The 17,989-nt window shown below is 37.1% G+C and overlaps 1 protein-coding gene across 4 annotated transcripts in view; it reads left to right on the forward strand.

Moving 5' to 3' along the window:
• Window positions 1-17,989, forward strand: part of TAFA2 (TAFA chemokine like family member 2) — a 480,159-nt gene that overhangs the window by 435,419 nt on the left and 26,751 nt on the right. The window lies entirely within an intron of this gene.

Raw genomic sequence — 17,989 nt, forward strand, 5'->3', positions numbered from 1 at the left:
TTCCATAAACTGTCATGTTATTTAATAAATTAATGTTATTTGTTCCTTCATGAGATACTTACAATAATATGAAATCCCCTGAGGATGCATGTTAAATGCTGGGAAGGTAACCCCAATCCTTAATTCTAATGGACAGTAATTTGAATAAATTCTGGGAAAAAAAAACCCAAAAAACCAAAACCAAAACAAACCTTATTTCAATTTCCCAGTGAAGATTCTTTCGTTTTCATGAAAGTAATTATTTTGATCTCCCTGATTTCTGGGTCAGTAAATAGTTTTCTAATGGTTAACTCTGTAATCATTGTAATGAGTTACCTAGAGTAGTTTCTAAATCTCAGGGTCAATATGAAAGGAATACTCTTCAGACAATGATGTATTTCATTTTGCAATGATTGACTTCTGGGACATGGTAGAGAAGTGAACAATGGTTAGATTTATTCTCTAATTTCCTAATTAGCTCCATGGATATTCTGGACTGGCAGAATTTAAATTCTTTGTAGAATCAGCAAATGAAAGTTCTGTCTTGTTTTGCTTTTTGCTTTGAGGGGAAAGCAGACTATTGATTAGAATTGGATAATTGGAGACAAGAACAGAATAATGATATAAGGTGATACTTTATAAAAAGTAACATAAAACCAGAGACTGGTTAATTTACCATAGTGTTTAATAATAGCAGTTTTTTTAAAAACCTTGTCTGGACCTATTCAAGAGGATTATTTTTAAAATCCCATGAGATATATAATTCAGTCTGTTGAATAACATGTTTAGTGCATTGACTGTTCACACATACACAAAACTAAGTTTCCAACAGCAAAAATAATAACTTTATACTTTGTCAAATTATTCATGACTGTATCTGTTGGCTAAATGCTGACACACTTTTACAAAACCCATAGACTGTATGATCAGTTAGTTAGAATAATTGTATTATTCAGTCAGTTAGCACATGATATCAACTATATTGATTTGTTAAAAAACATCCTGGCAATATAAAATTTCCTTATAAGTTATTTATAGCATGGAAATATTTCCTTCCTAACACTATTAATTCTTAGATCAAAATAGCACTCATGGAAATTCACTGAAGATTTGAGATTCTGAAGCAAATTAAAAAAAAAAATAGCACTCTACAACTAAACTTAGCTTTTTATTACTTCGGTGGACATGGGGAAGCTAACATTTATTGGATACTTAAAACATATGCCATAAACCGAACAAAGTACCGCATGTGACTGAGCTCATTTAATCCTCTTAACAGACTATTATTATCTCCTTTTTACAGATGAGTAAACCAAAGTTTCAGAATCTTCAGTGACTTCCCAAGGTCAGCCAGCTAATTAACAGGGAAGCCAGAGTTCAAACCAAGCAGGCTCATTCCAGAATCTAATCTCTTAAACCGTAGTTGAAACTGGATAATGTAACTTAAGTTTAACTAAGTAATAGTGAGGAAAGTTTCCTATCGTTCTATTCATATCAGGTAGACCTTTAACTTTCTGGATCATTGAAATGAAAAGGTCAAGACCATGGGATGGAAATTCTCATAGTAAATTGTTTTACAAGTGGTTGCTTCACTCCCTGCTGGGCTCTAGTCTCAGCGGTCCAAAGGTAAAATTGAGTCTCTGAAATTCTTCAGGTTTAACTGGCTTTCATAATGTAATTAAACAAGTTGGATGACAGGCTAAGAACTTGTGAGTGAGGAAGACCATATCTAGATCCTCCATTTTGTTTTAGTTATAAGGTGTGATGCCACATATAGTGGCTTGTACTTTCTGTTTATATTTTGTCTCTTTTGCCCTGAAGATCTGTTAAAGGAGGACCTCACTGAAGATATTTGAGGGAGGACTCAGGCAACTATTCTCATTTAAAAAGGAAAAATCATCATATATAAGACCAGTGAGCTTGAAAGATGGAATTTCTTGAGTACAAAGTAAATTATTATTTTTTTCTTCAAAAGCAAAAGATGGCTGGTGAGAATGCAGCTATGTAGACATTTCCAACTAAAGGGATATCATGGCATTCCAAATGGCTAGGCAAAAAGATGTGCAATTTGGAATGTTTTTTGGCTCACAAAAAAATTTGGGTAAATTTCCCTGAGGCCTCAAAAACAAAGTTTCCAAGGTCATCAGGTTATTATTATTCTCTCTCCACTGAAATAGTACCAAAAACATAGGAGGTACACATTTTTTAAATAGTTCTGGCACAGTATTACTTTGCACACAGTGGAAGTGTTGGACAGAGAGAGTTTCTGCCATACATAAATGGCAGCAGTGTAATTGAGAAGATTCTGATCATCACTTGAGTCATTGGCATTATTGTTCATGTGCCAGTCTTAGATAAGTTAGCCATGGCTGTGGGGAGCCAAGCAGCCACTGAAGCCCTGATTTGGCAGGTCCTGGCCACAAGTGGGGAAAGTCCAAGAAATTAAGCAGGAATAGGTTACAAAGTAACTGAAGAGCTGCTTGCAGCCAAGAGTCATTTGAGTTTCTTATGCAAGATATGTTGGTCATGTGGGATTATCACTGCAAGCAAAATGGCTCGAGAAATGATTAAAATTTGCAATAATGTACACCCTCCCTTTTAATTGCCCATATTCAATCTGGAGTACTCTGGTAAGCCTAATGTTAGAAAAAAAGCAGTCAGCCAAAAACAGCAATGAGGCTTGCTTAGCCTCCGCAGAGATACAGTGGTACCTTCCAGAATTGACTATAGATTATGGGCTGGGTGAATCCCTCATTTAAGACTAATTTGGAATTTGCCTACTATAAAATGTGAATTATATCCCCCTTCTTATTGTTCTGACCCATTTTCTATTTGTCCTGACAAGGGAGAGAAAAGGCAAATAGCCTTTTTGGAACATCAATATTTTGCATACATGTTCTTCGACACCTCAAACATTTAATGTGGAGGGAAAAGAGGATGCAACATTTGTTTCCTGAACCTGATTTCTCATCTTAAAAATGGAAACTTAGGACTGCCTGTGACATCCATAACCACCTATTGTATTACTTTTAAGAACTCCTAAGCTCAAAAGAAGGAAAGGAAAAGTCATGAGAGCCTTTTGATTTCAAACTCACTTTCAAAGATAAATAATAAAGAACTTTTTCAAAGAGTCATTAATAAAAGAATAGTCTTTCCAGTGTGAAAGAGCACATAATTATACGCTAATTCTATCATACAAAAGTAGCAGGGGGGAAAGGTGCTATAGAGCTGTAAGATTTGAGGGAAAAAAAAATCTTTGATAACATTGTTGGATCCTCAGAAAAAAAACAGACTATGATTCACTTATTTTAATGTTTTGATATTCTTTCTTTGTGGAACTTCTCCTAAAGGAACTCACATTTTGCTGAGCCCATGGCCTTGGGTATGGGCTCGAAACTCTAAATGCCAATGGTCATGTAGCATTAAGTCTGATTCTTACCTAAAGAAAGATGAACTTCATAATACGCAAGATTTTATATTTTCATTAGAAACATTATCTTTATGAATCACAAATCCTAGTTCTATTTATTTTTCACATAAGAAATTTTCTGGGTGATTTTTAATTGGAATTCTTTCATCTTTACTAATTTACTTAAAGTGCATTACGGAGATAAAAACTCTAGTTTTCTAATGTCTCTGAATATAAGTGGATAAAGCATGATTTTTTTTTTGTCGTATAATGCAATGAAAATCAACAGCTGTTAAGAATTCCCCATGCATAAACATTCTATAGTAATAACGCTCTTATTACAGTCAAAGCCACAAAAGCATATATGCTGGTATTTACTTAGCTTTTATAGTGTACTAGGCACTCTGCTAAGTGGACTGCAGGTATTATCTTAGTTCCCCAACCACAATAGGCATTAATGAGGGTACAAAGATACATGGTGTGAGCCCTATCAGCCAGAAGTATGCCCTTGAGAAGGGGAATGAAGAGCATACAGTTGCAATCCTTATATTTGTTATCCATATGCAGTCCACAGACAGCACTGGAATCATGGATAAATATAAGAGTAATATTGTTATAATAATGGGGATAGTGTAAGCCTTTGGGTCAGCTTCGTCATCTGCAAAATAAATGAGAATATTGAGTTAGATTCAATTTCCAGTTTCTCTAATCAGTATTTATTTTTTGGTTCCACGTGCCAAGGAAATTTCTAACTTCCTGCTAAATTTATATGACACTAATAACTGGCTAATCTCAGAAGATAGATAGGTATTAGGTTTTTAATCCTTCCCTGTAAGGGAAGAAAGAAACAGCATCTTAGATGCTTTGCTGATGAAAGCCTCAAGTCTTCCTCTTCCCGATGCTGTTGGATTTTATACCAAGAACACTGACTGTTCTTTGTTAGGGGGGGTCTGAACAGTGTCCAGAGGCACCATTCCAGCCCCAAGGCAAAACAAAACAGAAAAACATCACACGAGGAAAAGGGTTCATTTCTTCACTTTAACATGGTGCAATTTGTGTGACTACTTCAACCATAGTGCTCTCTCTTGCCTTGCAAATTTAATCACAGATTTAGCATAGTGTAGTTCTTTCCTGATCAACTCTTTTGTAACAGACACATTCACCATTCATTTGTCTTCATCTCACCTCTGGTCAGGCCCTAAATTGCATCCTGGTCCACAGCACAGAGTGCAGTGACCTTTAGGGCTGTTGTTTTCCAATTATTTTGCTGGTACATTTCTATAGTAAGAAATACATCCTACAGCGTGATCCAGAATACACACACTCATACATCCCACACTGAAGTTAAAGTTCTAATTTTTTGGTTTTATTTTCTTCCTACCTATCTCAACCCCATAACTTGATTTTATGACCTGTTAGGATATGCATTTTGAAAACCAGTGCTTTAGGAAGTGGCAACCAGTCGCCACTAACTTGCAGAGATACAGACTACTGATTAAACAGTTTTCAAATCAATCCACCTTTTACATTTTAGTTTTAAATATTTTCATTCAATGTTTTGGGGTCAAAAAACGTTATCATCTTGTAAAATACAGATTTCATGGGAAAGAATGCATATACTGTGTATATTCATTCGTTCAACAAGTATTTATTGTCTATTGTTGTGAGGTGCTATTCTAGGCTCTGCCACACAGCATGGAAAAAAAAAATCCCAGATGGGAATCTGTGCCCTCATAAAGCTTATATTCTAATAGGGTATACTAGTTTTCTATTGCACCCTTAGCAAATGTAGTGACTTACCGTAACATTCATTTATTCTCTGTTGGTAAGACTCGGCACAGCATGGTTCAGTTATTTATCGGCTCTGGGTTTCACGCTGAAATTGCAGGATGTGTTTCATCTTTTCACAGCAGGGCTGTGTTTCTGTCTGGAGGTTCTAGGGAGACTCTGCTTCTAGGCTCATTCAGGTTGTTGACAGTATTTGGTTCCTTGTACAAGCAGGAATGAGGTTTCTGTTCTTCTAGTAGTTGTCATTAGGGAGCCTCTCTCACCTCAGTCAGAATGCCTACTTTCCTCATCACACTCATTCATTTTCAAACCAGCCACTGCATATGGAGTCCTTCTCATACCTTGAATCTCTCTGACCCCCATATGTCTTCTGCCTTACTTTTCTGCTTCTGAGGGCCAGGTATAATTACATTGGCTCCACACAGATAACCCAGATGATCTCCCTATGTTAAGGTCAGCTGTTTAGCAACTTTAGAGAGCTTACAAAGTCCCTTACAAAGTTATTTCAGTAACTAGGGGACAGTAATCTTGGGGGTCCATCTTTAGAATTGTACCTATCATGCAGAGAGAGACAATAAGTAGGGGAAGTAGATAGCATGGTAGATGGTGATAAGTGCCATGGAAGAAAATGGACAGTGCAGAGGAGGAGGTTTGCATATTTCACTGAGGTCCTGGAGGAGGTGAGGGAATGGGGCACATGGCTACCTAGAGGACAGGTTTTCCAGGTAAAGAGAAGAACAGGTACAAAGGACCTGACCTGGGACCTGCTGTGGGAATATCACATTCAAGGGACAGCAGTGGTGCTTGTGTGGCTGGAGTTCAGTGAGCGAGGCTTAAGTTTAGGATTGGAAGGGTAACAGAGGCCTATCACGACTGACTGAAATTTTTGTCCTGAGCACGCAGAATGACGAAGTTGCCAGTAGGGGAGATGGAGACGATTGTAGGCAGAGCATGTCTTATGTTTTGCATTAATACTGCTAAGTCTAGGTCCTTTAATTAATGGAAATAAATACAGTAGAACATCTTGAACTTGATATGTATTAAGAAGAGTAGGTAAAAAGTTTTTACTATAGTAAGAAATACACACATTGAGTGACCTTAATATCACAAAAGATTTAAAATTTCAAATAGTAGGGACATTTGGAAAAGTATATAAGGGACTATATAATTACTATAATAATTTTTTTAAAGAGATGCAGACAGAAATGGATTAATATACTGAAGGACTTTTCCCCCTCAATTAGATAATGAATCCAAAGGTCGGTAGGAAAACAAGCTAGTGTCCATGTAGCAGCACTGGTAAAAGTAACATTTAAACCTGGTGTTTTAAATTTAAGAGCTGCTTACTTAAGAATAATCTAATAGGGCCAGAAGTGTCTCTCTTGGTATTTCTTTAGAGAGTTATTGGAAATTAACGCAAAGACTTAAAAATACATATCATCAGGGCTATATTTCCAAAATCAGGCCTATAGTTTTATAATTAAAATGAAAAATGGGCAACATATGAATACGTTGAAGTTCCTTTAAGATTTAAATACTTCTATAGTATTTGAGCCAAGCGTTTATTTGTAGATGTTATTCTGAATATTGTGATTATAATCTTAACATTAATTGTGAATGTTCACACATGGTAATAGAATCAAGTTGGGACATGGTACAAGTTCATTAGCAACTATGAGGTACATCCTTAGGTTCTTGCTTATGTCCTGTGAATTAAGTGGTGAGGACCACATCCCTCTCTCTTATCTGAGGATTAAACTTCTGTGAGGGATACATTTTTAATATGGAAGAGCTTGATGTTTGTTCAGAGGTAACTATCCCTCAGAGAGGCAAGCCCGTTTTTGGTTATGTAGTGCCTTAATAAATGAAGAACACTACCTCAAAGGACTTGAATATTCCGTTCTCCTCTCCAAGGCACCCTAGCTAGTGGGGGTTCTATGCCTTCTCCTTTTCCAATAGTGGGTGACAGCTCTGTCAAAAACCATAGATAATCTTCACTGTATACATCCCCCATACTTCTTTCTCTTCTCTACTCTTCATACAATTTACATGGAATCTAAAACTCTTAATCAGTGATTTCAGATCCAATTTCATTTTCTTACTTTGGCCAACAGGATGAAGATACAGCTGAGAAATAAAAGGTAATTTTCCCACAGCCTCAGAATTTCAAATGCTTTATGACTGGTGCAGAGATTGCATAAGAAAACAAAACTGTGGCCTAATTCCCAGTTCTCTCTAGGATGAGCATGAATCCCAGCTCTCTGCTGAGCAATCCACCTGTGAATAATGTGAGGTGTGCATAATACAAAGAGTGGAGTCAAGCTTCACTCTATTGTGTACCCCAGAGACCATGTCTGACCATGATAAAGTTCTGGATGCTAACTTTTAGTGGGCTAGGGGAAAAAAAAGGCTTATCTAAAGGATTTTGTGGATAGTTACGTCACAGAACAGAAGCACTAGGAGTAACATATTTTAAATTATTTGAAGATCTATCACATAAAAGAAAAACATTAGACTTGTTCTGCATGACCACAAGGAGTACAATTAAGGGCAAGGAATAACTCTAATGTGTCAGCTCTAGATGATGTTGAATGGGCTGCCTTGGGAAAAAGTAAATTCCACATTTCTGCAAGTCATCAATTTGTGACTTAAAGGATGTGCAGAAATTTAGAGTGGGCTAGTTTACTATCCCACCACCACCACAAAACAGCTTATGCAAAGGCAGGGAGGTATAGAAGATCATGTCTTTCTTTGCTCATGGAATACAAATCAGTTCATGTGTGTGTGAGGGGAATCATGGCAGGTTGAGTTTTTATCATAATAGTTTTTTAAAATGCCATGCTAAATGATTGGATGTTAATCTCTAAGAGATGATAAACCACTGAAGAACCTTAATGAAAAGAGAAGAGATGTGGTTTACACTTTAGAAAATCTATTTGTTGGCAATGTGTCACCTGCAAGGAATTGAGAGGAGTAAGAGATGATGGGCCTGAACTAAGATAGGAAAGTGACACACTGAGGGTGTCATAGCCTAAGAAGTAGAATCAATAGGGTTTGGCAGTTTTATATAAGAATATAGTGAAAGGAAAATTTCAGAAAGGTCCCTATTTTTGGCCTAACCTATTTGGTGATATTAATTGACAAGGACACAATGAGATGGAGATCGACTGGACAGTTTGATATACAGCCTTAGAGATGAAGACAGAAGTTAGAGAACAGTTATCCCCTAGATGATGAGGAAATGATTCTGAAGGCTGTCAGAGAAGAAATGTGTTGAGAGAGAAGAGAATCAAAGACATTTTTGCAGGTAATTCACAAGAAGGTCCCTGCTTAGGAACATGAAATGTGGACAGAGTGACTGGAAAACGAAGAGACCATAGAGTCTTAGAAAATGCAGAAAGAGAGAGTTCCAGGGAGCCAGGGCCATCAATTTATACAACAAATATATAGAAACTACCAGATTATGTGGACTTTAAATTTCTTTCTGAACATGACATTTGCAAGAAATATTAGAAGTTCACAATCTGTTAGTTGAATATGATTTACCCTCATAATCTTAAAATTTGCTTCCTCATTGTATGGTACCATTGACAAACCATTGAAAATACTGTAGAATATACATCTATTTAAAGTAGAATGTAATATAAGAAACATTTAAAACATATAAGAATATAAAACATATAAAGAATATAAAGGATATAAATATAAAGAAATAACATAAAAAGAATATATATAAATATAAAACATATAAAGAATATAAAACATATAAAGAATAAAAATATAAAACATATAAAGAATATATAAGAATATAAAACATATAAAATAAGAATATAGCAGAATGAGAAGATTAAGATGGCAGAGGACTAGGGGGCCTTAGACTTGCCTCATCCCTCAAATACACCTAGATAAATATCAAATCATTTTGAATACCCAAGAAATTGATCCAAGGACTGAGAGTAAAACTGCACAACTAGAGATAGAAAAAAATGGGACATTGTGGAAGAAGGGAGTTATGGAGAGTTAATTTGGGGAAGAAAAGAATTGCGAGTGCTGTGAAGGGAAGGGAGCCCTTATCAGAGAGAGAGGAGCAAGAGAGAGGTAAAGAGAGTAAAAGTACATGGGGAAATTGCACAAGAAAAACTTTTTTCCCAAAACCACTGACTGGAAAAAGAAGAGGGGCTGAATACTACAAGTTATAAGCAGCAGAGCTGAAAGTCTGAAGTTTTAGAAGTCCACACCATCACCAGGGTCATGCCTGGTGGGCTTGGCAGAGACCTGGAAGCAGGCAGTATGGTCTGAGGATCCCCTGAGCCCCCTGGGGAGAAATAGTTCCCCTGTTTGGAGTACATTTGCGAGTGCTGACATGGCCTCTCCAGGGACAAAAAGAACTGGTGATGTCAACCTGCTGCCCTGTTTCCTAGTATAGGAAGAAAGACACTGGCTGAGGGAAACAAACCTTTGCTGGCTTTGTGCTGTGTTTTACCATAAACTCTGAACTGCTGCACTGAGGTGGGACCACTTTTCTGGGACAAACCAGGAAACAACAAACGTGTAACCAGACCCTCTCCCAGAAGTTAAGTGCGGGTCGTGGGTCCCTAAGATTTGGAGTTTTGAAACACAGCAACACACCTGAGATAAAAAAAACAGGAGTACTGCGCTGCCGGGCAGGCAGACAGCTCATTGAAGCCAGGGATCTGACGGAAGAGAGGTGAGAGTAGCAGTAAGAGGTAGCAGGCATGAACTCCCTGCTCTAAGGATGAGAGGGCAGGGACACACCATTCTCTCCCCTCCCGCCACCACCATTAGCAGTGACCAACTTTAGTGTGCAACACAGCACCCCCAAGTGGAGGCCAGAGTTGCTTACATCACCCCCCCCCCCCGCCCCCGCCGTGCCCTCCACTAGAGCATGAATCAGCACAGCAAGCTCTACCCACAGAACACCAGCACAGACCCCTCCATGCATCAAGTTTACTGATTATAGAGTGCTGCAAAGTTTCAGCTCTAGGGGAAATAGATTTTAGCTTCCTGTTTTTTATTTTTTAATTTTTTAAAAATTTTTGTTTCTGGACCTCTTCTTACTATAGCCATTACTCTCAGGAGCCCAAATACAACAGGCTTTCTTAACACATACGAAAAACAGTGATGACCCACACAAAGTGAGAAGATGGAGGAAGAAGTCATGGCCAAGGATTTAATCAATACAGATACAAAGATGATGTCTGAACCAGAATTTAAAACAACAATCACAAGGATACTAGCTGGGTTTGAGAAAAGCATAGAAGACATTAGAAAATCCCTTACTGCAGAGATAAAAGAACTAGAGGATGGACAAAGTGGAGGAACAAATGAGTGATATAGAAGATAAAATTATGGAAAATAATGAAGCTGAAAAAGGGAAAGAAAAAAGGAGATTTAATCAAATTATAATAAAAACTTCTCTAATCTGGAGAAGGAAACATATCGAAATCCAGGAAGCACAGAGAGCTCCCACTAAATTCAACAAAAGACAGCCATAACCAAGACATATCATAGTCAAACTCACAAAAACACAAACAAGGAAAGGATCCTGAGAGTAGAGAGGGAAAAAGAGTCCTTAACCTACAAGGGAAGACAGATCAGGTTCACAGATCTGTCCACAGAAATGTGGCAGGTTTGAATGGAGTGGCGTAGCCAAGAATATCCAGCAAGGCTGTCATTCAGAATAGGAGAGATAGAGTTCTCCAGACAAACAAAAACTAAAGGAGTTTGTGACCACTAAACTAGCTCTGCAAGAAATATTAAAGGGGACTCTTTGACAGGGGAAATAAAAGACCAAAAGCAATTAAGACTAGAAAGGAACAGAGAACATAACCAGGAACACCAACTTTATAGGTAACACAATAATTGCTATGAATATAAATGGACTAAATGCTCCAATCAAAAGACATAGGGTATCAAACAAAAAAAAACAACAACAACAACAAAAAAAACAAGACCCATCTGTATGTTGCCCACAAGAGACTCATTTTAGAGCTAAAGACATCTGCAGATTGAAAGTGAGGGGATAGAGAACCATCTATCATGTTAATGGATGTAGAAATAAAGCTGGAGTAGCCATACTTATATTAGACAAACTAGATTTTAAATTTGTTTTTTTCAACGTTTTATTTTTTTTATTTTTTTTTAATTTATTTTTGGGACAGAGAGAGACAGAGCATGAACGGGGGAGGGGCAGAGAGAGAGAGAGACACAGAATCGGAAACAGGCTCCAGGCTCCGAGCCATCAGCCCAGAGCCTGACGCGGGGCTCGAACTCACGGACTGCGAGATCGTGACCTGGCTGAAGTCGGACGCTTAACCGACTGCGCCACCCAGGCGCCCCTAGACAAACTAGATTTTAAAACAAAGACTGTAACAAGAGATGAAGAAGGGAATTTTATCAAAATTAAGGGGTCTATCCATCAAGAAGATCTAACAATTGTAAATATTTATGCCCCAAACTTGAACTCCCAAATATGTAAATCAATCAATAACAAATGTAAAGAAACTCACTGATAATAAAATAATAGTATGGGGCTTTAAAACCCTACTCTTACAGCAATGGAAAGATCATCTAAGCAGAAAATCAACAAGGAAACAATTTGAATGGCACTCTGGACTGAATGGACTTAACAGATATATTCAAAACATTTCATCCTAAATCAGTGGAATACACATTCTTTTTGAGTTAACATGGAACATTATCCAGAGTAGATCACATACTGGGTCACAAAGCAGTCCTCAAAACCACAAAAAGACTGAGATCATACCGTGCATATTTTCAGAACACAATACTATGGAACTTGAAGTCAACACAAGAAAAAATTTAGATCACAAATACATGGAGATTAAAATATCCTATTAAAGAATGAATGGCTAACCAGGAAATTAAAGAAGAAATTTTAAAAATACATGGAAGCAAATGAAAATCAAAACATAACAGTTCAAAACCTTTAGGATGGAGAAAAGGCATCTTAAGAGGGAAGTATATTGCAATACACGTCTACTAAAGAAGCAAGAAAAGTCTCAAAAACACAGCCTAACCTTATACCTGAAGGAGCTAGAAAAGGAATGGCAAATAAAGCCTAACGCTAGCAGAAGAAGGGAAATAATAAAGATTAGAACAGAAATGAATGATATAGAAACAACAATAAAAAACAGATGAATGAAACAGATCAATGAAACTAAGAGCTGATTCTTTGAAAGAATGAAACTGATAACCCCCAGCCAGACTTACCAAAAAGAAAAGAGAAAGGACTCAAATAGATAAAATCACAAATGAAAGAGGAGATATCACAACCAACACCACAGAACTACAAACAATTATAAGAAAATATTATGAAAAATTATATGCCAACAAACTGGGAAATCTGGAAGAAATATACAAATTCCTAGAAACATACAAACTACCAAAACTGAAACAAGAAATAATTTGAATAGACCCATAAGTAAAACTTCTCAGATTAGATTTTTAAATCATTTTAAAGTTTCCTACCAGTTACAAAATATGGAAGAGAGGAGAGGGGGAAAGAAGGATTTTATATATGGGAGAGTAATAGTAATAACTGATTAAATAAAAAATAGTTTAAGATTGTGGCCATGAAATAATACTGGAGCCTCACAACAGTGTACACATTTATTAATGCTTTGAGCTTATAGAACACTTTAAAAACATGGGGCACCTGGGTGGCTCAGTTGGTTAAGCATCTGACTTCAGCTCAGGTCATGATCTCGTGGTTTGTGAGTTTGAGCGCCACTTCAGGCTCTGTGCTGACAGCTGGGAGCCTGCTTTGGATTCTGTCTCTCCCTCTCTATCTGCCCCTCCCCTGCTCATTCTCTCTTTCTCAAAAATATAAATAAACATTAACAAATTTTTTAAAAAAATAACACTTTAAAGACAATATATTTTATTTATTTCTTATTTTTGGGAGACAGAGAGAGACAGAACATGAGCTGGGAAGGAGCAGAGAGAGAGGGAGACACAGAATCCAAAGGAGGCTCCAGGCTCTGAGCTGTCAGCTGTCGAACCCGTGACCTGTGAGATCATGACCTAAGCCAAAGTTGGATGCTCAACCGACTGAGCCACCCAGGTGCACCACAATTAATATATTTTAAAGCAAAGTCAGCCATTCAGCTGAAAAGATCTAAAACTCAAATTGCCAAATTAAAATAAATATTTTTATCATTTATATTAAGCTAGGAACTCTATTTCTTGTAACGGTTAATACTGAACTTAATAAAGATGAGAGTTATTTAGCTGTTGAATATACCTTTAGCTCTTGTGGTTTAGTATTATTGGGTTTTACTCTTATATTAAGTAGCAATGTTGGGTTCCCATGATGTATGGTGGGATTAGCCCAAAGTCAATAAAGGACTATTCTGTAGGGTTCTGCTTACTCTTGACTACTTCACCTTTTATTGCTTGTTCTCTTCTGGTGGCACACATATTTTACCTTTACCTTATATCTCCTAGTTTTCTTTTACAGGACTGGGAAAAGAATAGGAGTGAGAGAGACAGAATAGGTCATACTAGGTAGTGTAAATTCATTTTCTAAGGATGTTTGGAAATAATTGAATACAATCTCTACTTTGCAACTTCAGAATAACCTCTTCTGGAAAGAGCTGTTGAAATAATTGTGGGGAGAGTTGATTTGGTCAGACTGTTTCTAGGATTCATATACTGAGATGTTTTTATACTGTCTTGAAAGAAATAAAATTGAATATTCTCTGTAGACACTTTGGCTGACAGAAAAATTTAAACAGGTATCATGATTAGAAATCTCAACCTCCAACTTCAATTACAACATATGACTGATTTGCAAGATTACTGAAGGCATATGTCTGGCAGACAGTCAACCACTGTTTGAGATTAAATTTCACAAATGAAATCAACTTGTTGAGAGTACCCTTGCATATGTAACATAGATGTGAACTATCTGCCTCCACATTTTAACATTTAACTATAAGGATTTCTTATAGGAGATGTAAGGGGATTCCTTATGAACAGGTTTAGAATAAAGGCTGTTAATGTTAATCTTGACAAATTGATATTACACTTATGTGGTGGTTTAAGGAGACCCTAGTCAGTGAAACTATATCACTTTGCTATATGATACCACAGGTATCATAACATGGAAGGAAAGTGTTCCTATCAGTGATCTAAAAAAATCTAGGGTAGAATTATTTTTGGTAGTACCAGTAACCTCTCACTGAGGGTTCAGCCTTTCTGAAGTTACTGAGATTACAGAAAGATGAAGACATTGTCAGGATGGATCAGGTGATTTTTAATTCACCATTTTCCCCAGGAGGGTCGCTCTGGTTGCTGTGCAGTGACGTCAAGGTACCACAAGCCTTATAAACCTAATGTCATCCTTACACTTTTCTTCACTGTGGTTCTCTCAGCCACATCCTCACACATGCACACCAACTGTGTGTCATGATGAATGCCTGCCGAGTATGCTGTGCTCTTCCAGAGTGCTACTAGGTAGATTTTGCTAACATGAGGATAGGGTATTAGTGTTGCCATTAATTATTTGGAATAGAAATACTACATTCTCCAGAGCACTTGCCTTCTTTTCTCTTCTTATCTAGTACAAAATGAGAGCTCTACAAACCAAACATAAAAATAGACTAATCCCCATTCAAAATGCAGATGTCAACTACCTCTTAACAGGTTTTATAAGAGGAATGATCCCATTAGGAGTGTCTCTTTCAATGTCCACTAGAGAGAAGTTCAACAAGTATTGTAGTTTTTGCTTAGTCATCAGATAATCTTGTTTATTCACAAGATGGTAAAGTATAGGAATCATATGTTCAGAAAGTCAAAGGCGACAAATTAGTTTTTGTGACAGTTAATCTTGTGTGTTAATCTGGGTCACAGTACCCAGATATTTGGTCAAACATTATTCTAGATGCTTCTGTGAGGGTGTTCTTAGATGTGATTTACACGTAAATCTGTGAATTCTGAGTAAAGCTGATTATCCTCCATAATGTGGGTGGACCTTATCCATTCAAAATCTTAATTAGAACAAAAGGCTGCCCTCCTGTCCTAATACATTTGGATATTTTATTTGCAACAGTATTAAAAAATAGATAGAAGATATGAAATAGCAATCACATTGATAATAACACCTGTCTTTGATGAGTTACAACGTTTGCCAGGTACTATGCTATATCATCTCAACAAAATATTTCTAGTAATTACCACATTGGCATTATAAGTTTTCTTATTCCTTAGTACAGATGAGAAAAAGAGGCCCAGAGAAATTAACTTTCTTAAAGTTATATAATTAGTAAGTGACAAAGGTCAAACACCAATCTGATACCAAAGATTATACACTCTCCAAATAAATATATTGTTCACAAGAAGTATAAAAACTCTAGGTGCCATGTAACCATTATAATGTAAATATATTTTCTACAATATTTTCTCAGTTTTGACTAATATTGACATGATTGTCATTTGTTCTTCAAATGTTATGACTGCATAGTGGATATTCTTAGAAGAAATATTGTGAATATTCAACACTGTGTGTATAATCATCCATATACCATTTCAAGGGCTACAGAACTAGACCCACCACTAAAAGTTAAGACATTTCTATAGTTAGAAGTCAGATAAAATACTGGTAGTAGTTTTCACAGGGTATAATGTGAGGAACTTGCAGCTTTCATGAGGGAAACAATACCAATTCATCAAGATCCATGCATTATACACATCCATCGGGAAGAACTTTTGTACTAAGATGAAAACAAGGAAAAAAAAAACCAAACAAGGTACTTAGTATCTGATGAAGAAAAGACCTTTTGAACTAGCCATGGGCATGCAGAATTATAACCAATGCACCAATATTCAAGTGAGAATTTTTGGAGACTAGAAATGCATTGTAAATCACTTAAGTAAACTTTTCTCTAGGACTTTCAATTGACAACTGTTGTTTTTGCATAATAGAAGGTCTATACAAAATTTATAATTGTAATTCAGTGACTTTGTTTTAGGCATCCATATAATAACCCCTTTTGATCAGGTTTCTGACTTGATTTTTTTATTAAAAATTTTTAATGTTTATTTTATTTTTGAAAGAGAGAGAAAGAGAGAGCAAGTGCACACATGAGCAGGGGAGGGGTGGAAAGAGAGGGAGACATAGAATCTGAAACAGGCCCCAGGCTCTGAGCTGTCAGCACAGAGTCCGAATTGGGGCTAGTACTCACAAGCAGTGAGATCATGAGCTGTGCCAGGATCGGATGCTCAACCTGTTGAGCCACTCAGGTTCCCCTGACTTGATTGCCGTGAATTACAGAATTTTCCAGTGCTGTTTATAAACTCTGTTTCCCTAAAACTGTAGGTATTGTGCCTCATTTTAATGTTGTGCTGATAAAGATTAAACAGATATTCAGTTATTAAAATAATATTGAATACCTACTATATGTCAGGGTCTATACTAAATCCTGTGGATATACATATATGAGTAAGATATTGTTTTTGCCCAGGAGATGTTCCAACACATGATCTGATGGGATGGACTCTGCATTAGTCAGATTAGCCTAAAAAGCAAAAAAAAAAAAAAAAAAAAAAAAAAAAAAAAAAAAAAAAAGAGCTTCAAACATCCATTATTTAAAGCAAAGATTTATGTCTTATTCAGGCTAAATTCTCATCATAGAGGGCCTCAAAGTGTCAATTCTGGGTCATCCTCTTTCCATAACTAAGACCAAAGTGCAGACATGGTCTGGCATGTTGTTGTTTTCCAAGGTAGATGGAAAGATAATTCTGGAGGGGTTTGTACTAGCAATTATGTAATCAGCCCTGAAGCAACAAATCTGACCACAATTCTTGATCAAAACTGTTATGGATATACCCAACTGCAGCAGGTTCAAAAAGTGGAGTTTTTCTCTAGGAGTTCTGGTTCAAGATGGCAACATAGGAAGATCCTTCCATGGACACACTAAGTCTATATATATGGAAGAGGTTTTTAAACAAATCCTCAAGACTGGCTAAATTACTCCTACACGCTGGGCAAACAAGAAAAAAAAACCACATTAAAGTGGGTAGGACAGACCAGGACACAATCTCACTATCAACCTTATCCCTGGCCTAGCAAACGCACAACTGGGAAAGAATTCCAAGCCTGGAGCTTTTCCCTGAGGAGCAAAGGGTTTGAACCTCACATTGGATACACTAACTTTTAAGAGAGACACACCTGAGAGACAAACTGCCAAGACATCTAGCTTTGAAAAACAACGGAGCTGTTGTTCGTAAGACCCACAAGGCTGCAATGAATTGGGAAATGCCTCTTAAAGGGCTTGTGCACTTGGAGTCACCTGCCCCAGGGCCCTGCTGAAAGGTAGCAGAGCATGCTCAGACTTTAAGTGAGAGTCTCATTTGCTTATATTAAAGTGTTGGCCTAAGGGGCAGGCATCTCATTTAACATACATATGTAGGACACTGTTGGAATATTTTCTGGGGATGAAGACTGGCTGGCACCATTTTCACACCCTCCCTATGTTTTGCTCCAGCACTCAGTCGCCAACTTTTTTTTTTTTCCTGGCAGGTCCCATCTTTATGCTCCCTCTCTGCTGTGCTCTAGAGCACCAATATCTCCCAGAAAGGATCTTATACACTTGTGTGGAGTCCTGAGTTTTGTGATTGCCACCCAGTGGCCACCTCCAGGTTGCCTGGCTCTGGTTGCTAACAAGGCTTACACATGTAGTACATAGGACTATATTTGCATACTCTAAAATCTGCTGTCTAAGGATGTCACTTAAAATTAGCCTGAATCTAGGTGCTGAATCTAGATCC

The sequence above is a fragment of the Panthera pardus genome, unplaced genomic scaffold (genome assembly GCF_024362965.1).
Source record: "Panthera pardus isolate Hobbes unplaced genomic scaffold, ASM2436296v1 HiC_scaffold_6, whole genome shotgun sequence".
NCBI classification, from domain to species: Eukaryota; Metazoa; Chordata; class Mammalia; order Carnivora; family Felidae; genus Panthera; species Panthera pardus.